This window comes from Pongo pygmaeus, chromosome 22, assembly GCF_028885625.2.
Source record: "Pongo pygmaeus isolate AG05252 chromosome 22, NHGRI_mPonPyg2-v2.0_pri, whole genome shotgun sequence".
Classification (NCBI taxonomy): Eukaryota; Metazoa; Chordata; class Mammalia; order Primates; family Hominidae; genus Pongo; species Pongo pygmaeus.
The window spans coordinates 27,407,352-27,433,265 of NC_072395.2; the positions used below are offsets into that span (position 1 = coordinate 27,407,352).

A 25,914-nucleotide genomic window follows, 5' to 3' on the forward strand; every position below is an offset into this window, starting at 1 on the left:
GTGAGATCACAGCTCACTGCAGCCTCAGCCTCCTGGACTCAAGTGATTCTCCCACCTCAGTCTCCCAAGCAGCTGGGAATACAGGTGTGTGCCACCATGCAGAGCTGATTTTTTTTTCCCCTGTGGAGATGGAGATCTCACTATGTTGCCAAGGCTCATCTTGAACTCTTAGCCTCAAGTGCTCCTCCCGCCTTGGCCTCTCAAAGTGCTGGGATTACAAGCGTGAACCACCACACCTGGCTCTTCTACAATTTTAGTAAATTCATTTTAACCCTCAGTACACCAAGAAAAACAGTCATCATCATTTATCATCTGGGTCCAAAAGACATTTTATTAATATTTAAGTTAATTCATGAATAATTTACACAATAAGAATAAAGAAATGACATAAAACAACTTCACTGATTTTTTTTCCATAAGAATTTAAACATAATATTGTAATTCAATTCTTCATTCCGTTTTCCTGGTTTTGAAGGAGTATACATCTGAAAAGGACAAGGTGCTTTGAAACCGACAGCTCATCAACAGGTTCATGGATGAACCTGGAAATATTTATAAATATTGATTCCAGATTTCAGGTATGTGTTTAAAAGGACTCTTGGGTCTTCTTTTTGTACTTGAAGAATTCAAAATGTGTTACATTTGATAATTTTAATAGCTCATAATGATGTTGAAAAGATGACAGAAATTTCTGCTTTGAAATTGCCCAATATATTTCATTTTTAGATTAACAGCAATTACAATGATCAATCCAATGAATTACTTCATTTCTGTATCATCTCTTTCTTTACAATCTCCTTTATCAAACACCCACCTTCAGTATTTGTCCACTTATGAACAGCTTCAAATAAATTTGGTGTTCCAAAAATCATAAAAGACGAAAGAATACTGTCACACACTCTTTGAGGAAAACAGAGCCATTGAAGTTTTTGCCACAAAACACTGAGTGTTGAATACCGAGCAATGCAGTCTTTCCTAATGAATAACTAACTGGATGAAAATACTATACTTACTTTTTGTCCTGAGAACTATATTTTTGAACAATATTGTTACTCATTGATCCCTGTGTTTGAGAAAATTCACCTAGGGGCTGGGCGCAGTAGCTCATGCCTGTAACTTCAGCACTTTCAGAGGCTGAGGCAGGATGAATGCTTGAGCCCAGGAGTTCGAGACCAGCCTGGGCAACATAGCGAGACCCTGTCTTTACAAAAACATTAAAAAAAAAAAAAGTAGCTGGGTGTGATGTTATGAGCCTGCAGTTTCAGCTACTTGGGAGGCTGAGATGGGAGGATCACCTGAGTCTGGGAAAGTCAAGGCTGCAGTAAGCCATGATAGCACCTGTGCACTTTAGCCTGGGTGACAGAGCAAGACCCCGTGGAAAGAAAGAACAGGAAGGACGGACGGATGGAAGGAAGGAAACATTCATCTAGGATGTATCTGAAGACAACAGTCAGTGGTATTGCTTATATAATCAATAGCACCACAATCATTCACGTGTAAAGTATTACCATCAGTTTTTTTCCATTCATCTTCTGGTTTATCTAACTGAAATATCTTCGTATGTCAACTTTCCTCTTTGACATTATAGATGGAAAAATACTAAATCATCAATTTTTAATAAAAATTTAAAATGGAATGACTATAAAGAAAGGGTCTCCAGATTTTTTATTTTTATTTTTTTACATTCTTGAAAGATAATGTAGTATAATGGGCTCTAAGAAAACTGAAGATGGGGCTGGGTATAGTGGCTAGCCTGTAATCCTAGCACTTTGGAAGGCTGAGGTGGGAGGATCACTTGAGCCCAGGAGTTTGAGGTTACAGTGAGCTATGACTGAGTTACTGTACACTGCATTCTAGCCTGCGTGACAGAACAAGACACTGTTTCTTAAAAAAAAAAAAAAAAAGGAAGGAAGGAAGGAAGGAACGGAGAGAGAGAAAGAAAGAAAGGGACGGGAGGGGAGGGGAGGAATAGAATGATGGTATAACAGTGATGATTTGTTTTAGTATTGCATCATCCTTCTAGACACTTTCATTATTTTTACTTTTTATTATTTTAGCCTTTTTTTTTTTAAAGGACAGTTGGGAATAAATAATGAATTCATTGCCAAAATGGTAAAATGCCAAAATACTTAAAGATGCAGAAAAAATAAGATCACTAAGATTCCATATGTACTTTTGACTTCTAAAAGGTTCCAATGGACACATATAGTAACAGGAAGATACTTTGTTTGAGTCTATTAAGGACACATTCATTAAAACTTAAAAAAAATGTGGTATTATCCTTCCTACCAGTTACAAATATATTTTTTAAAAAAGCATTTGAAAACTAAAACTGAGTCCAAAGAACCCTGATAGTATACAAAAGGTTAATGTATTTCATGATAATAAAATTCATCTCCAACTACTTAACAATGTTAAAATTATAAACAGAATCTTCCTTTTATTAATTTAAAATTGTTTATAAGCATAAAAATCCTTTAAAGTTTATAAAGTTTAGATTTTACTGATCTACATCATGTGGTGGAAAAAATTATTATGGTGAAAAAGAATTATTTTAGAAAGTAATAAAATCAAACTAAACCATGAAAAAATTCCATGGAATCTTCACCATATGCGTAGATTGATTTAGGGCAAGATCTAAGTTTCAACACAAACTAGTTTAATGAAATATCTAATAAAATGCTTGAATTACACAGTATATTTTAAAAAGAGCTACATTTACTTTTTTTATAAGTATCTGAACAGTACAGAACTAAGTGATAGGTAATTTTTTTAGAGCTTTTTAAATAAAAGACAGTAATAAATACTGTGCATACTAACAGTTCACAAATGGGTGATATATTGATTCTCTAAAATAGTTAAACTATTTTCAATGCAATATGTTTTACATTTTCTGTTTGGAAATGGTTTATTCAACAAAGGGAAACTTTGAACTTCTACACACTTTAAAATGATAAAATCCAAGTGATAAGCTTTTACTTAGATAAATGAAGAATGCATCTGGCAGAATTCTTACATGTAGGACTATTTTTGGTTGAGAATAGAGAAATAATGACAACAGTCTTTCTCCAGCTGTTTTTAAGGATGCAGTATCTTACTTGCAATTAAATACTCAATTAAAAACACATTTAAATGATTAAACATCGACAAGTTTACTTGGTATGCCATTTAAATTATATCTAAGGACTACCTCACGACTTCCAATTGTTTCCATGAGATCTCCCCCAATTTGTTCTGCAATATCAAGTAATACCTATTTGAGTACTGAATTTAAAGGGATTTCTACAATGCAGCTTTGACCATTAGGACACTTGGCTTTGCCTGGTTCCTCAAAATGCGTTAAGTAATCAAAGGGCTACTTAATTATGTCATTCAAGAATAACTCCTAATGGACAATAATATTATCTATATTCCGCTGTGGATAATTTCAGGGGTATTTTTATACAAATGGTAAGAAAAACATTAATATGTTTCATTAAATATTAGAAGAAAAATATCTAAGTACATATTAAGAAGATTCCAAAGTCCCAATTATTGACTCTTTTATTTAAAAAAAAATACAGATCCAGGTATTCAGAGAACTCTCGTTGTTCTCCAAAGCAGGGCTTTGAAAGGAAGTTTTAAAAGCTGAATGAGAAACAGTAAGCCAAAAACAATTTACCAATGGGATGTAACTCCAAACATTTTATCCGAAGGCATGAAAGTAGCTTTCCAAACCAAGGGCCAATGAAAAGTTAAAATACGTAAAACCCAACACGTAATTTCACATAAAAAGAAAGGAAAAGTAACATTTTAGGTATGGGTCCCGAAGTTTCATTTAAGAAGACAACAGTGAATCCTCTATTATAAACTAAAAGATAAAAAGTCGTTGGAAAAAAACATTTAAAAAGGAATAAAAGAAACATTCAAGTGTTGACATTTCACAGCAGGGAATAAGACGACAATAAGAATATGCCTGAAGTTTCATTTCTTAAAATATATTTCTAATTACTCGAAGAAAATGAATCAAAATTAACATATGTCTTTTAAGGGAATCTGAATTCCAAGATACTAACTTTCTTTGAAGTATTATCTTTATGAAAAGGTAGATGTGTGGTCATACAATTTAACAGGTGCCAAAAATAATTATCTAAATACATTTTGCTCAACTGAGGGCCTCAACATTTGAAATGAGAACTGAGGAGTTTCTTGCTCTCTCCCAGGGGTTCTCATTTTAGGTGCAGATGCTCCTCAGAGACAGGTGGCATGGACACCAGAGACACCGGTGACAAAAACAGCTGCCCAGGCTGCTCTCCACTGCAACCTGAAGGACTTAATTTTTTGGCCCAAGGCCAAATTTGCTCCTAACTTCTAGGTCCATCAGCTTTAACTTGCTCGTCAGCTGCTTCCATAGGAGTAAAATAGTGTCATTCACATTCCCACCTAAAAAAGACTCATTAGGAGACATTCCTGCTTGACTAACTCAAGCATTCAATGCAAGGACACATGTATATGAGGACCTCTCTAAATCTAAAATTTTATGCCTATGATTCCAAGTAATTTGTCAAATTATATAGCTGATGAAAATGACAAGCATTTTAACGAGAAAGATGATATGCTGTCATAAAGTTGTGGAAATAGACCTGACCAATATATTTTATTGTCTTTTCAATAAATTCTGGGGGAAGGAAATGGTTTTGAAATAGCCACACACCCAACCCACCTAATGCCTCAAAAGTTATCTATGTTCACAACTTTCTTCTGTAGAGTCACAGAATTGCAAACAGATGTTTATTTAAAAGCTAAATATGAGCTTATATTCAAATTGGAACTTTTGCTTATCTCATAACAGCTATATACGGAATAAAATGGAGGATAATCACAAAGATTTAGGATCTTTGATGACACAAATAAAAGAGACAGATGAAATAACTGTTCTGGTGACAGGAAGAAATACCCCATAATTGATACGGCAAAATAAAGAAGGGCTTCTTTGTTTTGAATTCTCCTCAGAAGGCCTAGGTATATGAATCAGATTCAATAAATTTGCTATTCATTTTACACTGCCTCTATAGTTAATCTTAAAAACATTAAATTTTTAAAAACAAAATTAAGATGAAAAAGTTGGAGATTTTAAGTTAAAAATCAAAGATCTAGACAAAGGAGCTAGAGAAAGAGCTAAACTGCCAAACAATTTCTATTTCAAAAATACAATACATTTCTGGATGCTGTGCTTCAGTCTGTCTTGAAAATACTGACACTGGAAAATTGTTAAATAAAGTTAATTTTACCTACAATTTTTAAAGCTCCAGAAAATTATTATATGACAGACAGTACATACCTATTTATGATTAGTACTAATGTCTATTCACTACCTTCTACTGTTATCAAAGAAACAATAGTTTTTCTTAATGAACATAAAATAATCATTAACAAATTATTCTGGCAGCACATAAGTATAAGAAAAGAGTGTAAATACAAAAATAACAGGGAGTGTTTGCTTCTCACCTTTCTCAACAGCTCTTTGGAGTAACTGGTGCTTTCTATCAGTTTTCAAGAGCATAATATTTTCCAATCTCTATCAAAATAAGAAATGTAATGGAAAATGGATCTTTCTTCTTCTGGAACTGCTTGAGTGTTTATAGTATATATACAGGGATATCCTTTGAGATGGGAGCATCAATCCTATTAAACTCAACTATGGTTTCCCCATCCCTAAAACAGATATGATATACAGACACAAGCACAAGGTCAAGGTCACAGATCGGCAAGAAAGATTACCAACAGAACTGATGTAACCAGCTGGCTTTTGATCAAAGCTCCTAGGGTTTTTAGTACACTTAGACACTCTGCACTTACCCACAGAGTACACTCTGTTTTAAAAATGTTCCCCATCTTTGAAGTCAAGATCTTCATGCACTTCTTATTATAAAGTACACTCTGTTAAAATATTGTATTGGATTAGGAATAAGCGAAGAAACCAGTATGTGTTTTTTTTTAGTAGAGACGGGGTTTTACCTTCTTGGCCAGGCTTGTCTTGAACTCCTGACCTCGTGGATCCACCTGCCTTGGCCTCCCAAAGTGCTGGGATTACAGGTGTGAGCCACTGCACCCGGCCAGAATTGTGAAATTTTATGTGTTTGTGTGCATGTATATATATGCTTGCACTTTTATTTGTTTGCTTGTTATAACCGATCATTGCCGTGTGACAATTTTAAAATTAACTTAACTTGCAGTTCCCTGAATAGATAATGCTCTCTCACAATTCCAAGCTTTTGACCCATCTGAAACTGAAATTAGTAGTATGTTCTGCAATGTCTTGGGTCACTTGTTTCCAAAAACACAGATTTAACTTGTAAGTCACTGCTTCAACAAAAGAAGTTTTATAATTTATCCATAGTCTTCCACAACAATTTTCAAATCACAGGGATCAAAAGAAACTTTAGTTATCAACAATGACCAAAAAAAAAAGTGATTCTTAAAGGAATATATTATTAAATATATTAGTGCAGGCCAGATGTGGTGGCTCAACCTGTAATCCCAGCACTCTGGGAGGCTGAGGCGGGAGGAGTTCAAGACCAGCCTGGCCAACATGGTGAAGTCCTGTCTCTACTAAAAATACAAAAATTAGCTGGACACAGTGGCATGAGCCTGTAATCCCAGCTACTCAGGAGGCTGAGGCACGAGAATTGCTTGAACCTGGGAGGCGGAGGTTGCAGTGAGCCAAGATCACACCATTGCACTCCAGCTGGGTGACAGCAAGACTCCGTATCAAAAAATAAAATAAAATAAAATAAAATAAAAATAAATAAATATATACATATATGCAATTATCTAACAAAATCATGCCTTTTGTTTTAGTTGTTTAAACAAGATGTTAAATTTATTTTAAGTTACATTTATGAAACCAAGAGTTATGTGATCAACGTTCTTACTGAAGCATTCTGGTCAAGAAATCATTTTGAAGGATGCATAAAGCTGTTGGGGTAAATTTACACTATAAAAGCTTTCCTTGCTAAATCAAGTACCACCTGCTGTAGCTTTATACAATTTGCAAATTACTTATGCTATATGTACATGTAAATGTTCTCAATTAGTGGTTTTTCATATTTTTGATAAATTAAATACCTTTGCATGAAAATAACCCAAAATTTACTATCCTAGAAAGACTGCTAGTTTTTCAAAAATAAAATAAAAAAGAAAAATTGTCAAATTATCAAATTAAATACTATTGAAATGACATATATGACATCACTCTAGTCATTACAGGTCCCAAACACAAAGATATCTAGACAGAAGTTTCCAGTCAAGCTGTGGAAGAGAAATATCACTACAGACACAATCCGTGAGCACCCAGACATGGTGGTGATACCTGTAAAGAGGAATCAATAAATCTAACTAGGTCCCATCCTACAGGATTAAGGAATCAAAACCAAAAATACTATATGCACAATGTACCTGCAGAAGTTCTATGTCTTTAAATTTTCACAGGTAACACTAAAGTATGCCTGTCAACTCGGAAAATGAAGCTACTAGCACACCATCAGCAGGCCACTTACTTACTTTAAATGGTTTTATTATTATTGAAGAAATTGTGATGCGTGCTTTACCCTGACCTCTTATTTACCCATCTATCCATACGACCAAGTGTTTGAAGTACTAATCTCAGGAACAATAGCCAGTAAATGCTAATCTGAGAACCAGTTCTGCTGTTGTCCAGGTTTAGGGCACATTCTGTCTGTGCAGCAAGGATAGTGACACATGCTCCTTGGCATGGCACCTGCCACTCATAGTCAGACACAGACCCAGGTTGGGGAGAGTCAGGAGGCTTTAGAGGATGACTCTGCTGTGCTGAGGAGACAGAGGCAGATTAGCGGTCTAGGGAACATGGGTCAGGGCTTTTGTGATTTCAATTGTTGGACCAAAAATATTTCAGAACAACTTTTCTCTTAACAATAAAGAACATTAAAAACAACTACTTACTTCCTACTATTAGCATCATTTAACAAAATTAAATCACTTTAACACTGAAAACTAAAATCTTTAACGAAAATCTCTCATCGTTTTTCTGTTGCTTTTTGTCTTGAGATAGAATGATGATGTGTGGAATGGCACATATATACTATATTGATCTCTTCACTATTTAGTAGTTCATTTGATTTTTTTTTTTTTTTTTTTTTTTTGAGACAGAGTCTTGCTCTGTCACCCAGGTTGGAATGCAGCAGCGCGATCTCAGCTCAGCACAACCTCTGCCTCCCCAGGATCAAGCGATCCTCCTACCTCAGCATCCTGAGCAGCTGGGACCACAGGCACATACCACCATGCCTAATTTTTGATTTTTGTAGGGACAGGTTTTACCGTATTGCCCAGGGTGGTCTCAAGCTCCTGGGCTCAAGACATCCTCCTGCCTTGGCCTCCCAAAGTGTTGAGATTACAGGCATGAGTCAAGGTGCCCGGTCCTAGTTCATTCAACTCTTAAATTACTTAAATCTTTACATAAGAATTTCCCACTGTTTATATTTTATTTTGTGTTTTGGTCTTTCCCTTGCTTTCAATTATCACATTTATATAAAATACATAATTTGTTCTATAGAAATTCTTGTCATTAAACAAGAGGTTATAAATAAGACAACAGAGGAGAAACAGGGCAGTAAGAAGAATAAAGAACCTTCTGCTTAGTGCCCTTCCCCCCATATCATCCTTACCATCCTCATCTTTTGAGGAAAAATACACCAGACTTAAAAATGCATACAGAATCCTGCAATAAGCCCCATTTGTTTACAGTCAAGCTAAACAACTAGGACATCTCTTTCATTCTGTAAGTCTCAGCTGACAACTCACCCTCTCTTTAGGCAGCCTTCACTGAACTCCATAGCCTGAGGGTAGTTGTTCCTCTCTGTGACTCCACAGCACTCAGTAGATCTTTCAATCATCTTGTTATAAAACTGTACGGTCACACGTCATTTTATTGTGCTTTGCTTCATTGTACTTTGTAGTTATTGTGGGGTTTTTTTGTTTGTTTGTTTTTTTACACTCTAAGGATTTGTGGCAATCCTGTCGAGGAAGTCTATTGGTACCACTTTTCCAACAGCATGTGCCCACTTTGTAGCTCTATGTCTCATTTAGGTATTTCTCACAATATTTCAAGCTTTTTCATTATTATTGTATCTGCTACGGTGATGTGTGATCTTTGGTGTTACTATTATAATTGTTTTGGGGTGCCATGAACTGTGCCCATATCACAGCATACTTAATAAATATGTATGTTCTGATTGCTCCACCACTTAGCTGTTCCCATCTCTCTCCCTCTCCTCAGTCCTTTTTATTGCCTGAGATACAACAATATTGAAATTAGATCAATTACTAACCCTACAATGGCCTCTGTGTGTTTTACATGTCTCACACTTTAAATCAAAAGCTAGAAATGATTAAGCTTAGTGAGGAAGGATGTTGAAAGCCAAGACAGGCCAAAAGCTCAGCCTCTTGCACCAGTTAACCAAATTGCAAATGCAAAAAAAAACAATTATTGTAGGAAATTAAAAATGTCACTCCAGTGAACACATGAATGATAAGAAAACAAAACAACCTTATTGCTGACATACAGAAAGCTTTTGTGGTCTGGATTTAAGATCAAACCAGCTATAACATTCCCTTAAACAAAAGCCTAATCCAGAGCAAGGCCCTAACTCTCTTCAATTCTACGAAGACTAGAGAGGTGAGGAAGCGGCAGAGATGGTTCATACGATTTAAGGGAGAAAACAATAAAACAGTGCAAAGGGAAGCAGCAAATGCTGACAGAAAACCTCAGCAAGAAAAGCCAGAGGTCTAGCTGAATGAGATAAATGATGAAGGTGGTTACACTAAACAACAGATTTTCAATGGAGACAAAACAGCCTTAAATTGGAAGAAGATTCCATCTAGAAATTTCACAGCTAGAGAGAGGTCAATATCTGGCTTCAAAGCTTCAAAGGAAAGACTGACCCTCTTGGTAAAGGCTGATGAAGCTGGAACTTGAGGTTGAAGCCAATGCTCATATACCATTCCAAAAATCCTAAACCCTTAAAAATGACGATAAATCTACTCTGCCTTTGCTACATAAATGGAACAACAAAGCCTGGAGGAAAGCACATCTGTTTACACCATGATTTGCTGAATATTTTAAGCCTGCTGTTGGGACCTACTGGACAAAAACAAAAATTCCTTTCAAAATATTACAGGCCATGTACCTGTACACTAAGGGCTCTAATGCAGTTGTACAAGGAGATTAATGTTGCTTTTATGCCTGCTATACCCATTCTGCAGCTCATGGATCAAAGAGTAATTTTGACTTCAAATCTTATTGGAAAAACACATTTTCTAAGGCTTTAGCTGTCATCAAAAGTGATTCCTCTGATTGGATCTGGGCAGAGTCAACTGAAAAGCTTCTGAAAAGGATTCACCATTCTAGATGTCATTAAGAACATTCATGATTCATGAGGGGAGGTCAAATATCAACATTTACAACTTCATGGATGACTTTGAGGAATTCAAGACTTCAGTGGAAGAAGCAACTGCAGATGTAGTAGAAAAAGCAAAAGAACTAGAAGTGAGCCTAAAGATGTGGGTAAATTTCTGTAACCTCATAATAAAACATAAATGAATGAGGAGTTGCTGGTTTTTTTTTTTTTTTTTTTTTTAACTCCTGAGCTCAAGTGATCCTCCCACATCGGCCTCCCAAAGTGCAGGGATTACAGGCGTGAGCCACTACGCCCAGCCTGAGGAGTTGCTTCTTACACATGTGTAAAGAAAGCAGTTTCTTGAGATGGAATCTACTCCTGGTGAAGAGGCTGTGAACACTGTTGAAAAAACAACAAAGGATTTAGAATATTCTGTAAATATAAACAGTAGATAAAGCAGTGGGAGGTTTGAGAGGATTGACTCTCTTTTTGAAAGAAGTTCTCCTGTGGGTAAAATGCTATCATCAAACAGCAACACATGCTACAGAGAAATATTCCATGAAAGGACGTCAGTCAACGTGGTGAATTTCATTTTAAGAAATCATTTTAAGAAATCTTATTTTAAGAAATCATTAGAGACCCCAACCTTCAGCAACCATCCCGATTGTTCGGCAGCCATCAACATGGAGGCAAGGCCTCTACCAGAAGAAAGATTACGGCTCTCTGAAGGTTCAGAGGATCGTTAGTATTTTTTTAGCTATAAGGTGTTTTTAAGTTAAGGTATGCACATTATTTTTAGACATAATGCTATGGCACACTCAACAGACCACAGTATAGTGTAAACATAACTTTTATATGGACTGAAAAACCAAAAAATGTGCTTGCTTTACTGAGGTATTCATTTCACTGCAGTGTCTGGAACTGAACCTGCAATACCTCTGAGGTATGCCTGTGTTTTGGTTTGTTAAGGCCTGGCTCCCCATAAGAGTATAAACTCCTTATGGGCAAGAATTATGTCTTTTTCATTTTTACATCTTAGCACCTAGCAGAGGCAGCATTCCTAGTAGAACATGCTGTAAACAGCAAGTAAACCTTTTGGAGCCTTGGTCTGCAAAATAAGGAGTGGGCTGTCATAATTCTATGGGAACAGGAGAATTAAAATGATATGACAATGTTTTTAAAATGATGGTTTCAGATCCAACATATCTTTTTCCCTGGAATATAAATTAACAAAAAAGGCACAAAATTAAAGAATAAAAAAGTATTTTATCCTACAGAGAGTTCTGTGGGTTTAGACAACATGCGTGACTAATATTATGGTAGAAAACCCACAAGATTTAAGCCATCTATCTATCTATCTATCTATCTATCTACCTACCTATCTATCTATCTATCTATGAGACAGAGTCTCCCCTCTGCCACTCAGTCTGGAGTGCAGTGGTGTGATCTCGGCCCATTGTATGTAACCTCTGCCTCCTGGGTTCAAGAAATTCTCCTGCCTCAGCTTCCCAAGTAGCTGGGACTACAGGCCTGCACCACCATGCTCAGCTAATTTTTGTATTTTTAGTAGACACGGGGTTTCGCTATGTTGCCCAGGCTGGGTTTGAACTCCTGACCTCAAGTGATCCACCCGCCTCGGCCCCCCAAAGTGCTGGAATTACCAGCGTGAGCCACCATGCCTGGCAAAGCATTTTAAAAATATACATATTTTTAGAGTATTTTAAAGTTTTTGTAAGATGATCTTTATTTTACCACTTGTTTATAAAGAACTGATCATACTAATTTGGTTTCCTTTAGTTGCTGTTTCCCATGTCAAGGTTAGTAAGATCTGGTATGGATTTAGGTTATATCAAGAATGAGTATATGCTTCAAAACACCAGTTCCATCAAGCTTTTCATCATTTTTCCTTTTCAAATTATCTCCCCTAGATAAAGATGAAAACCCAGTTAACATTAAAATACTACTTTGTTACATTTTCTTTTGATGGAGATATTAAGAAATGAAGTATCACATCAAAAGATTTAGTCTCTAAAACCAGACATTCATTCTAAAAAATAGTTACAATGAAATAGGCAAAGTAAGCCTTTATGCAAGAAAGGCTTTTCATTTATTTATTTTTTTACAGTATCAACCACAATTAAGAAACTCTCTGTGCCCATTTTAAAAATCAATCATTGAAGCAGATAATAATTGTATGCCAAAGAATTTGAGCCCTTTAAATGTGTGATAAAGATTAAATCAAATTGGTCAAAGCTACTCTTGGAATGATCTTTTTAATCTGAATCTGTATTTGTTGAAGAGCTTCAAGTATGAATGTTCAATGAATATGGCTAAATAAAAACAGTATCTTAACATAAAGTGATTAATTATGAAAAAAGTAGTGAAATTCCCTTTTAAATAACTGAAACCTGAAAAACTAAAAACCAATTCAACAAAAACAACCATTACCCAAATAAGTCTTGAATACTGATGCAAGATGACTCCACGTGTCATTGCCATGGCTTTCGACTTTTTACCATATTAGCATGTTGCCACTAGTAGAAACATAAAATCAAGAAAAATCACTCCTTTGACCTCTTTCAAAGAGCTTCAGATCCACTCTTGCCTTGTGGCATAGTATTAAACCTTAATAACATTTCTCAGGTCTGAGAAGGCTAAAAAGTCATGTGGGTCCAGAAAAGATCTCACTTTGCTGTGAATGGATAAGATTTAGAAACCCAGTGTTCTAAAATGCATAGTAAGACACTCTTTTATTTAGGCAACTGTTTAGGTATTTGTTTTAAATATATGACACATCAAATCAAATTTCCTTGTCTATAATTAGAAAATGGAGATTTATGGCATATATTTTATTCATTTGAACTAACGACTTAAACCAAACTTATAAACATCTTATCCTTCATAATACCAGATTACACAAATTTAAAGAACTTGTATCCAGTTGGAAGAGCAGCTAATTTTTATGAGGTGAAATCTATTTTCCTCTAATAATTTTGCCACTGGCTATTATTTTCATAATAGCATGGCATGTAAAGTAATTCTCCAAACATGACAGAATCATAATGTAAAGGTTGGGAGGCAGTTGAAAAGTCATCTACCTAATCAATCATCCTGTCTGATGCTTAATCCCCTTTATAAGCCATTTGCTATCTCTGGTTATCTAGTTTATTTCTGAAACCTCTAGTGACCATGAACTATCTTCCAAGGTGGTCTTTTGGAGACAGATGGCTCTGGGTTCAACTTCTTCTGGCTCTACCATTTACCAACTCTTTGATCTTGGGAAAGTTGGCTACTCTTGAAAGTTGATCATTATTAAATGTGCAAAAGCACTACTACCTGTTTCATAGAGCCCCTGTGCTGAACAAATGCGGTAATGCTCACATAGCCTAGCCACAGAGTCGTGGCTCAGTAAGAGTTCCTCGCATAACTCCAACAGTATGAAATTCTGCCTTGCACTGAGCTATAATCTGTTGAGTTTTAGTCTGACTATTGGTCTTTTTGGGGACACAGAAAACAAGGCTAATCCATCAGTTACCTTTCAAACATTAGAAAACTGCTGCCAGGTTCCACTGACCAGGTCTATCACCTTGTTAAGGCCAAGATAAGATAGTTAAAACCCATTGTTGACAGGGGCTTAGCAAAGGGCAAACAAAGGAAGACAAATGTTCCTGGGGCCAGTCTGTGGTGGGTGCTGCAGAGATGCAATTCTTTACAAATTCCTGACTGGCCAAAACAGTGTATAAAACCTCCTGGGAGCTCTTGTCACTGACCGTTGATTCCTACAAAGTGTATTATACATTTTAAAAGCCCTGCTTTATCACAGGTGCTTTAAGCCATACTCACCCTTCCTCAAATGAAATACTAGGATAGAGTTGTCTTTGATTCTCCTCATGGGGTTGGTTAACACATTATTTATCCTTATTCCCATGTTACCAGGTCACTAAAGCTCAGAACAACTGAGTGGTTGGTTAATTGTCCAGTAAGTGCCTGATCCAAAACTATGTCAAGGTCTTCTGGAACATAGTCTTTCCTATCATATTCAACTGCCACAGACTGTAACAAATGTGGATTTGAAAACTTTTCGTAAAGCAAAATGCATGCAGCACTCTGAGGATTCTGGATTACTTTTCCCACTCTAAAATCTTGTCTCTGCCAGTGTCAGTCTCTTGCTTTTATTAGGAAGGCCACAAAGCACTGTGGTGAAAAGAACAGTCTCTGGATTCCTGACTCTGCTATTCAGTAGTGGGTCACTTTGGTTGATTTACTTAACTGTTCCGAGGCTCAGTTTTTTCAGCTGTAAAAGGAATAATAATAGTATCTACCTTATAAAACTGTTGTATTAAATAAAAGGTACATGTAAAACACTTAGTATAATAGCTCACATTTTCTAAGCACTCAATGAATGTTAATTGTTTTATTATTCACAGACAAAGTTTCAGCCCAGAGAACTTTCTCAAAAAAATTTTTTTCTGACTTACTAGTCACCCTATATAAAGCTCCTGGAGGGTTAGGATTGTCATTTGTCTTTAGATAGATAGATAATATAGATAGATAGATAGATAGATAGATAGATAGATAGATAGATAGATAGATAGATAGATAATCCTGAAAAATTAAAAAGAAAAAGCATTTGGATCTGTAAAATAATTTAATAATCTAGGTAATTAATTCTTTCACTTATAATTTTGTGTGACAGGTTAACTTAAAGCGAAAAGTAATTTCATATACAAAAGATGCACATAATTTCTTCCTTACCTAAACCTTTTACTTAAGAACCTGTACCCAAATCACAGACCTCAGGAGAATGGAATAACACTGGGAACCTAACTAATGGACCAATCATTTCCTCTCTTGACATCTGGAATTCAGAGGGAGACAGAAAGCTTCATTTTGGAGTGGACTTCATGAGGCCACATTTCAGATTAGTGCCTAGAGGAGTCAGTATTCTGAGAGAAAAGATTGAAGCAAGCACATAGAGAGAAGCAGAGATGAGGGAGGCAAAACGAGGAGAGGAGAGGGAAGGGACAACAGGGAGGTGCTGAATGAATGGCTTTCCAGCTTCAGGAGGGGCAAAGTACTCCTATCACCAGGTTCCTGAAGAGTTTGCTGCATGCCTCTAACAAGTCCTCCTGTACCTGAGCTTTGTTGAGGGGCTTCTGTTCCCTGTAATCACACCACCCCTAAGATACTGCAGTAACATTATGTAAGACAAACTGCACATTTTAATCCAAGGTCCTGAAGAACTCTGCAAATGCTCTTTTTTCTCACTTTTCCTATAGTGCCTTTACCTCACGTATGGTCAAAGCGCAACATGTGGCTCTGAATTTCAAATGGGGAAAGCTAATAGCACAAAAAGGTAAATAAGATGTCCAAGGTCATACTTACAGTTTGTAGCGGCAGAACCAACAACAGAATTTCATATTTCTTATTCCGAGGGGCCTGCACTAACCAATAAACCAACTGCCTCTCTCGGTGAAACTAAAGTATGCCAATTATCCAGACTGTGTAGGAAACGTTGACCAAAACAGGGGTTAATTGGACATTGGTTGTTTTAATTCCATAATCAGCTCCTTCCCTGAGCTACCCTGGGAGTGAATAACATATCTTTTGCAGGAATGGGAAGGAGGCCAGCACAGGCCATCTGGCTGAACATGTCCTTTCCTCAAGTTATCCCTGCAGCTGTGTGAAACTTACTGATGTTGAAGAACTTTACAGTTTAATTTGCTTTATCATGTTCCCTCTACTCTATTAAAATGAAAAGTAGACAAATCTTTATGTTCATATTAGCCAAGCAGTTTCCCTGACTCCAAAGTTATGGAATAGACATGAACATATATAGTCTATGTGTGTGTGGAGGTGAGGAGGAGGGGACCCTGAAATTTTTGGATATCAAGAAAGACGTTTCATATTCAAAAAGAACAATTCATTTAGACTAGCGCCACTAGCAAATAAACAAAAACTTGTTATTCTTTTCACATGAAAATGAAACTAAAATACTGGTCTTATTAATTATGAAAAAAAAGAAACATGAAAGAGAATAGGTCGCTTATTTCCTTGCCCATTTTCCCCACTTCTCCTTTGTAAATTTGTAAATATGACAATAAATCTAGACTATTAAGTGGAAGAGTATTTCCTAATATTCTAGAATACTCTAGAATCAGATGTGCATCCAGCAAGTGGGCTCAGTCACGATTCTAGAGCCACTAGCCTAAGAGCCGTTCCAGAAGGTGAGCATGTATTTTTTCTCTCAACAATTCTCTCTTCCTGCCTCCCTCCACCCCTCCTCTTACATGGTTTACTTTCTTCTTTTCTCCATCTTTTATTTCTCAAGTTTGAATGTATTTCTACCTGTCTTACTCATGAACATTGCTGGCATTCAGATACTGACATAATGCCACCATATTCCTTATGCTGGGAACTGTGTACTAGGGAGGGCTGGGGTGAGTTACTTTTAAGCGATGCAAGTACTAATGCCCAAGTTTGGGTCTGACTAGAGCTGTCCAAGCCCTAGATGATGAGCCTTGAGCAAGGTTGAAGAGACTTGAATAAGGATGAGAATTAATGAATGTAAAAAGGCAGTGTAGAGGGAATGTCTTTTCCCAATACACAATTTAGGTACTATGACTATTAACTAGAAGAAGGTAAGAGTCAGAGGGCAACAGTAAGAAACAGCCAAGAGGTAATGAAATCTTAAAAGAGATGCTGGTGTTCAAGCTATATGTGTGAACAGACATGGAAAATGAATTCCTAAAGTGAAACTCTAATGCAAAGACTGGGTGGATGGTTATGCTGAAGTTGGCCAGCAAACAAAGACCAGATTATTCTTCCTCAGAGGGCTAGATGGCAAAATATTAGATAAAGGGACCCTGATACAGCTAACTTCTATCATTTCTAGCATCATATGCCCGTATTTATAATAATAAATGGACATAGCATCTAATAATAAGTAGCCATCACCCTGCCTGCAAAGTTCATTCGTGAAGTTGAGTGGGAAGAAGGGTTACCCTAGGTCAGGTAAGGCCAGTTGTACCTAAGGGCTCTACATGCTTCTCTTGTTTCATTTGCTGCTGTTAACTATTAGGTTGCCACATGTCTCTACTTCTTCTTAAATAAACTCTGATGGCTCCTGGTCCTAGATTACAGCCCTGGCCCAAAATGTCTTGACAACAATTGCCTAAAGGAAGGAGTTAGGAACAATAATTATTCCACGGTGTGATGGCTAAGAAAAAGAGGCAAAAGATTCCACTGCTGTAGTTCTAACTACTTCTCACTTACTTTCTTTGTGCATATCATGTAACATGCCTCTTCTTATTAACAGGACCTGGGCTCTGCAGGACTACTCTGAATCTGTCCATGAAAACCAACTTTTGGAACTCTGGGGCTATGAGATAACGAAGAAGAAAAAATGTTCTATGTGTTATTTTCTCTTTGTGCCTCACTCTATTCATTTAAAAACAGAAAGCTCAACAAGATCCTCTTTGAGATTCTACTGCATTTTCCTGGGCTTTAGTTATTTTACCTCCTTATTTTAAAGGCCTTTTTGAGAATGTTGTTAGTTCAGCTAAACATGATGACTCTGCCTTTCTTCCTCTGCTCTATCTTGTAGGACTGATGTTCCTTTCAGGCAGAAGCATGCATTTCCACTCCTGACAGAATAAGATGCCTTATTTCACCTCCCCTATTACCCACAAAAAGGGAGACTTGTAAGTGTCACTCCAGAATTTTTGCTATTGAGTTTTAGAGATTATCATGGCCATAAAAAAGGAAATAAAATTATTTGCATAAATAATGTCAAATTTTCAAAAAGTAAATGGAATAAAATACTCTTGTATAGAAAGGAAGAAATAAAAGGAAACAAGGTCACTGTTCCATTCATTGTCCCCACAATATTACTAACACCCAGGCATATGACAAAGATTTGTCAAAAGACTTCCTAATATTAAATTGGAAGATGACTAAAAATATTGTCTATTTACATCTGAGATGGCAAGAAACCTCATCCAGAATTAAAAAGCTGCTTTCCTTTCATCTTTTTTTCTTTTTCCCCTTTCTCTGACCAACATTTTCTCCTCTATTCTAAATATTATACACAGCCTAAAAAAAGTCAGTCTTGTTTTGTTTTGTATGCTTTCAGACAGGTCTCACTCTGTTGCCCAGGCCAGAGTGCGGTGGTGTGACCATGACTCACTGCAGCCTGAAACTCCTGGGCTCAAGCAATCCTCTCACCTCAGGCTCTGGAATAGACGGGACGACATTCGCGTGCCACCATGCTTGGCTAATTTTACATGTTTGTTTGTTTATTATTTATTTATTGAGACGGGTGTCTCGAAATGTTGCCCAGGTTGGTCTTGAACTCCCGGACTCAAGTGATCCCCCCACCGGGCCTCCCAAAGTGCTGGGATTATCAGTGTGAGCCACCAACCCCTGCAGAGTCTACATCTGAAATAAACCACAGAAGCAAGGATATCACTTAAACAATGTAACTTACCAATTCAGTCTGAGTGAGTTTTGTAGTTTACAACATATTGATGAAAACAGTTAAGTGTCTACATTCCGTTTACATAAGAGAATGCTATTAAAGCTTTTAAAATAAAAAACTTAAAACTATTCCCCTCACCCCCCCAAAAAGTCTAACTATAAAGATGGGTTTGCTACAAAATAATTATCAAAACTGATTTACCAAGTAAGATGTCCTCTCGCTCACTGCCCCCCCAAAAATATGTATACTGTAGGAATACTCCTAGGAAGTGACACAAGTGGAAGAAAAAACTTTCTTTCAATATGCTAAAAACATCTACAGTGCACTAAAAAAAAGTCCCTAAATTTGGCAATACATTTCTTCCAGAAATGTTATTCAATAACATAAACATTATGAAGTAGAACTGGCTGTCCCATATGTTCAGAATAAAAGGGTTAAGCGGAGTCCTGCATAACTAGCAAAGTGGAAGAATAAATGGTAAGATTAAGACATACACATACAAACATTAAAATCTAAATATCAGAACAACTAAATAAAAATTTACTTTGCATCTCTACTTTTAACTATATAATAAAAAATGGTCATTGGATAGCTGATACTTGTCAAATCTCAGCAAACTTATGACTGAGAAGGTATAAAAATGGTTAAACCTTAAAATATCTGTTCAATAATCCGTTTTTAATTATCAAAAAAATGTTGACATGAAAGGCACTTCTACAATTGCAAAGGGAAACCTTGTATTTTGCATGGCTATGTAGTTATACTTTTGTGTTATCAGTGGTGAGTCTGGAGATAAAAGATGATCACACATAACCAACTAAAGTCGAGACCAGTAATGACCAAAAAAAAAAAAAAAAAATCAGGGCTGAGAAGCTTCCTATACTTGACTTCATAAACTATTTTACTGTATTGGTTACTCAGAGGACTAGATACCACTCCAATCCACAAATTGTCAACCTCAACAACTTAAATGTACGAGTCAGATTTTCCACAGCTCACTTCTGAAAGACCTTCATTTATACAAAAATCCCTTCCACATTCGTATCTAAAAGATACCATGAGCCTTAAAAACAGTAACACTGGGGCTCAACCATTTGCTTTGTAACCCCAGGTTAAATGTGTCTGAGCCTCAGTTTAACATGTATAACAACGTATTTAATGAAGCAGTTGTGAAAATTAAAGATGACAACGTCAGCCTGGGCAACACAGCGAGACCCCATCTCTAGAAAAATAAAAATAAAAAAATAGCTGGATGTGGTGGCACGTGCCTGTGGTCCCAGCTTCTCGGGAGGCTGACACGAGAGGATTGCTTGATCCCAGGAAGTTGAGGCTGCAGTGAGATGAGATCATGCCACTGTACTCCAGCCTGGGCAACAGAGAGAGATATGTCTCAAAAAAAAAATGACAGTGTATATACAACATCCAATCCAACACAGGAGGTCCTCAAGAGATGTTAATTCACCTTTTTCCTTCTTTGTATTACTTATATCTGTAGTATTGATCATGATTTATATAATTATTTTAATATCTTATATTAATTAGGCAAAGTCTATCCTTCCAAAATCAAGCACTATAGTGGAAACTCAAGTAAGTAGTACTACTTTGAAAATGTTTTGATACTCAAGTATCTTAAACAATTTTCTGTATAATACCACGTACCAAGTATCTGGTATTTCCAATTCCTGACAGATTCTGACATCTACAGTTGGATCATGTATTTATATATTTTACTCTGCCTTGGTACTTTCAATCATATGACACTGCTTAGTCACAATAAGCCTATTGATTCCTCTATCCTATTGTTTATAAAACCATCCATTAAAGGCAAATTGCAAGATTTTTTTTTTGGGGGGGGAGGTGGGGGCGCGGACTGAGTATTGCTCTATCGCCCAGGCTGGAGTGCAGTGGTACGATCTCAGCTCACTGCAACCTCCGCCTCCCGAGTTCAAGTGATTCTCGTGCCTCAGACTCTCAGGTAGCTGGGATTACAGAGGTGCACCACCATGCCTGGCTAATTTTTGTATTTTTAGTAGAGACGAGATTTCACCATGTTGGCCAGGCTGGTCTCGAACGCCTGACCTCAAGTGATCCGCCTACCTCAACCTCCCAGAATGCTAGGATTACATGCAAATTGCAAGATTTTTAAGCTATAAAGAGAGTTTTCTTGAGCGCTATCAAACCTTTTTATTATTTTCATTTAACTAGAGAAAATAAAACTATTAGCTTACTGAAAAGGATCATCCTTCTGAGTGATATGACATGGATCAACTTTAATTTCACTCAAGAAACAATTTTTTAAAAATAGAAATTTTCATTGGAATTGCAAATGAACTTTGCTTTTTACAGTGAAAAACACTGTTGTCAACTGCAAATGATATACAACAGGCATTTTGTGAAGATATTTCGTTTCAAAGATACCTTAAAAAAGTGGACAGCACACTGAAGCTAAGAGAACCAACCTTAAAGTCAGGTGGCCAGGCTTTGAATCTTAGGTTCAGGCAGCAACATTTCTGAGATTCTAGGGATAATATTAACTATTTAACAGGGTTGTAAAAAAAATGAAAGCACTTAACATTGTGTCTGCTATCGTCTAAGTACTCAACAAGTTCAAGTATTCTAGAGCAAACAAATTTTATTTTTCCCTCTGAAGTAAAAGCAAAAACCTATACTCACCTGCTTTGTATTTTATCAGTACTACAAAATAAATCCAAAACCTTTTGCCATCACTCAGTAGTATAAGTAACAATAAAAACCCAAAGAGTAATAATTATTCCAATTTCATACACATTAAATGATGGTATTGCAAATATAGCTTCTGATCCAAATAAAACAAATGGAAAATGTAACTCACATTCACGCAGACAGACAACCACATACATACTAAATAAAAGGAGTAACTAGATAAGCAGAAATCACAAGACATGTCAAAGATCTGAGTTTTAGCCTAGAGACTGTCATTTGCTACCAGTATTAACCTTGGCAGCTTGCATTTAATTAAGTCTCAGTTTCTTCATTTACAAAAGAGGGAGAAGGAGTCCTACTGCAGAGAATAGTTGGGAAGATTACAGGCTGGACTGTATGAGGTGGTTTCTTAAACCTGGGATACAAGGCCTTCTGAGAAATGTACATGTAGGCCTATGGGATCTGAGATTGTCAGTAGCTTCCAATAAATCATCACTTACTTGAACCACAAAATATAATGAAATGTAGGTTTGTCAAAACGCTTCAGAATCTTTAAAGCTATAAATGATTTTAAAGTCGTGTTAAACTTCCATGAATTACAGTGTTCTGGGAGAGTGAGAGATTTAATTTTGTAAGAATTTTAATATTTCATAAATATGGAAGAAAGAGAATTCTTATATATGTAAAACTATAGCCTAGGAAATTCTGTCAAATAAGACGGAGAAACTCATTGGTGATTAGAGAGACTATTTTTAACGTAAATTTGTCTGACAACTGTTGTGATAACTGGTTTAGCTGTGTGTGTGTGTGTGTGTTTATTACTGTACTCACTTCCTAACTGACCCTCCTCCAACACATTTTCCACCCTGCAGCCAATGCTCTTTGTAAAAGGTAAATCTCTTGGCTAAAAACTCATAATACTTTCTATTTCACTTAAGAATACAGTCTGAATTCCTTTCTATGGTTTGGAAGGTTCTGCATCAACTGGCTCCAGTGCATCTGACCAACCTTATCTGGCATCATTTAGTCCTTTGCTCATTCACTACGCTCCAGCCAGGCGACGTCCAACAGAAATGTAATGGGAGCCACCAACATAACTTTAAATTTTCTAGTAGCCACACCTTTTCAAAGTTGAAAAAAAGTAAAATTAATTTGAGTATATTTTATTTAACGAAACATACCATGGTATCAATATGAAATCACTATAAAATTCTTCAGTTACTTTACATTCTTTTTGTAGTACTAAGTCCTTCCTCCAAGTTGATGTGTATTTTACACCTACAGACTACCTCCCTTCTGGAAAGCCGCATGTGGCTTGTGGCTCCTAGCTTCTTCATTGAACAGTACAGCTCTAGCTACACAGACTTCTCTGGATCCCAGAACACCAACAGTGCTCTCCGGTCTTGGCGCGTCTGTGTGTGTGGTTCTCTCTTTCGAGAAAGTTTTTTCTGGCTTTCTTATGGCTGGCTCTTTGCCTCCTTCCCCAAACTCAGCTTAAATATCACCCGCTAAGGTAAGTCTTTCCCAATGACTTTAGGCAAACAGTCTCCCCATTTATTCCCTAGCAGAGCACCTCGGAGATCACAGTTGTCTTAGAACTTCTCTCATTCTGTCATGTTTTGTGCTTGCTTTCCTTGCTTTTCAAATATTTGTTTATGTCCTGTTTTCCACCACTAGACTGTAACTATTGCTCCATGAGAACAAGGACCACTTTTATTCTGTTCACCATGGGCACATATGAGATACTGAATTTTTGCTAAATATAATAAATCCATGTCATTACTCTTAGTTGCTCCCTGACCACTTCTATACATAATATTCAGAAACAACTGGGAGCATAATATACACGCAAGAAAACAATAAATATATATATAATTATTTAAATTATAAACCAAATAAAGATGCTTACAGGATATAATTTTTGAAAAATCCTTCTTATTTTCAAGACACTTTTATAAAGATAAAAAAATCACTTTATTAAAAATTACAAGTACTATCCAATTAAAAAATAAAACTTTACTTAAACTCAAATCAAATCATAAGGCATTTCGAATATTTCTCCCTTTCCTGCCTTCCTGAGAAAAGTATTGTGTTAATTGCGATTCATTTGGCATTCACACTTCTAAAGTCAGATCACCCCAGTCTCCTACAGATCTACAAAAAATCTTTAAATGCCAAGAAATTTTTACAATTAAAGGGAGAAAAAAGTCAGGAAACTATGAGTGATATTTGAAGAAAGATAAAGGTTTAGTTAAGATTTAAACAAATTAAATTTTACTTTTTCTGCTTTTAACTCTCATTTTCCAAATCATTTATTATAATTCTAAACTGAGATTCACAGCTCCTTCAGACATATTATACTTTTAAGAGGAAAGGTGATCACTGACAATTATGCAGTTTTTGATACATATTTTAATAAATTCGGTACAAACAAAAATCACATAACTGATCATGACAAAGAATATATACTTTGAGAGAGGAAAAAATATGACTAAAGTCACAGACCATTATCTAGGTTAAAAACAGAATAAATTAATAGGTAAAAAATAGAAATAAATGGTTGCATACAGCTCCCATATTATGGTTACCTAGTCAAGTCATCTGTTATTAACAGTAGGATAAAAAAATATGTCAGTAGAGGACATGGTAATCTTACACATAGACACACAAACCCACAAAAATAATCATTATATATATTATTTATATTATCCTTGAATATATATATGAAAAAATATATTTTTATATTTATATATATACACATATTTATATATACAATTTATATATAATTTGTATATACTCCAGGTATTATACATTTGTCTTCTCATTTAATCCTCATAACCTAAAGAGGAAGAAACTAAAATAATCCCCATTTTGCAGATGGGGAAACTGTGGTGTAAAGAGGTGAAATAATTTGCTTGCACACTTTGCCCAACTTTAACAGTTGAATTAAAGAACCAGGCCTGGAGATTTATTTTCCAGTAATTGGAGGGAAAGGGTTAGAAACAGTTTAGCCACCATCCCTACGACTTGCAAGCTTATAAACTTAATTTTGAGCATGAGACAGCCCGTCTCCAAACCACACCGCCACTGTCTAGTAGTTTCTCCTTTATCTCTGTGTTCGGTCAATTTGGCTTTCTGATCATGTCTCTAGTTCCTTGTTCATTTCTCTACTGGAAATAAAACCAAGTCATGAATGTAGCCCATGTGGTTGAAGGCCTGACCCACCTACAGCTAAGTCTGTCAGCACCTTGAACTAGGCATGTGATTTTTGGATGGACCTTCTCAGTCTTTAACTTGAATATTTATCTGACATGTACCGCTGGGACCTATCTACAAACCCCAGCTCCAATCCCAGGAGTCTAATCTCTCCATGAACAATCTGAATTAGAATATTTCTTGAATTTCTTGAAAAGTCAGCATTTAATTATCACTGAAGGAGGCAAGCATTGGTCCTTGGTGGTCCCCACATAGCAAGAGTCTCAATTGGCTGCCTTCCTCTGCAAAGCCATGACTATGTTATTAAAGAAAACGCTGCCACAGATATCAAATATCAACAGACTATATAACATGTTTGTGACTGTGCTACCGTTGACCCTTGAACAACGCTGGCTTGCACTGTGTGGGTCCACTTATAAGCAAATTTTCTTCCATTTCTGCCAATCCTGAGACAGCAACACCAACTCCTTAGCCTACTTAATGTGAAGATGATGAGGATAAAACCTTTATTATGATCTACTTCCACTTAGCAAAGAGTGAATATATTTTCTCTTCCTTATGGTTTTCTTCAGACATCTTCTTTCCTCTAGCTAACTTTATTATAAGAATACAGCATATAATACATATAACATACAAAATACATGTCAATCAACTGTTTTAATGTTATCGGTGAGGCTTCTGGTCAACAGTAGGCTATCAGTAGTTAAGTTTTGAGGGAGTCAAAAGTTATACACAAATGTTTTAACTGCACAGTGGCTGGAACTCCTAATCCCCACATTGTTCAAGGGTCAACTGTATTCACAAGTTTATTCCAATGTGAACTCTCTTAGAAAGAGAGAGAGAGAGAGAGAGGCAGGCTTTTGCTCTGTTGTCCAGGCTGGAGTGCAGTAATTCAATCACAGCTCCCCACAACATTGAACTCTTGGGCTCAAGTAATCCTCTCACCTCAACCTCCCAAGTAGCTAGTTAATTTTTTAATTTTTAGTAGCAATAGGGTCTTACTATGGTGCCCAGACTGATCTTGAACTCCTGGGCTCAAGCAATCCTCCTACCTCAGCCTCCCAAACTGCTGGGCTTACAGGGGTGAGCCACTGTGCCTGGCCACTGTAATTTTACGTAAAG

The 25,914-nt window shown here is 36.4% G+C and overlaps 1 protein-coding gene across 11 annotated transcripts in view; it reads right to left on the reverse strand.

Moving 5' to 3' along the window:
- NRIP1 (nuclear receptor interacting protein 1) overlaps positions 1 to 25,914 on the reverse strand; it is a 107,399-nt gene that overhangs the window by 12,517 nt on the left and 68,968 nt on the right. The window contains exons 4-5 of one of the 11 annotated variants that reach the window (XR_008496420.2): positions 22,585 to 22,697; positions 15,060 to 20,260 (exon numbers count right to left, since the gene is read on the reverse strand). The exons of 8 other annotated variants lie outside the window; for them this stretch is intronic. The gene's annotated coding sequence lies outside the window, so the exon portion shown is untranslated. Of the gene's footprint in view, positions 1 to 5,487; positions 5,558 to 15,059; positions 20,261 to 22,584; positions 22,698 to 25,914 lie in introns of those variants that run through there. 2 more of the 11 variants (XM_063659787.1, XM_063659786.1) reach the window with 2 other exon arrangements.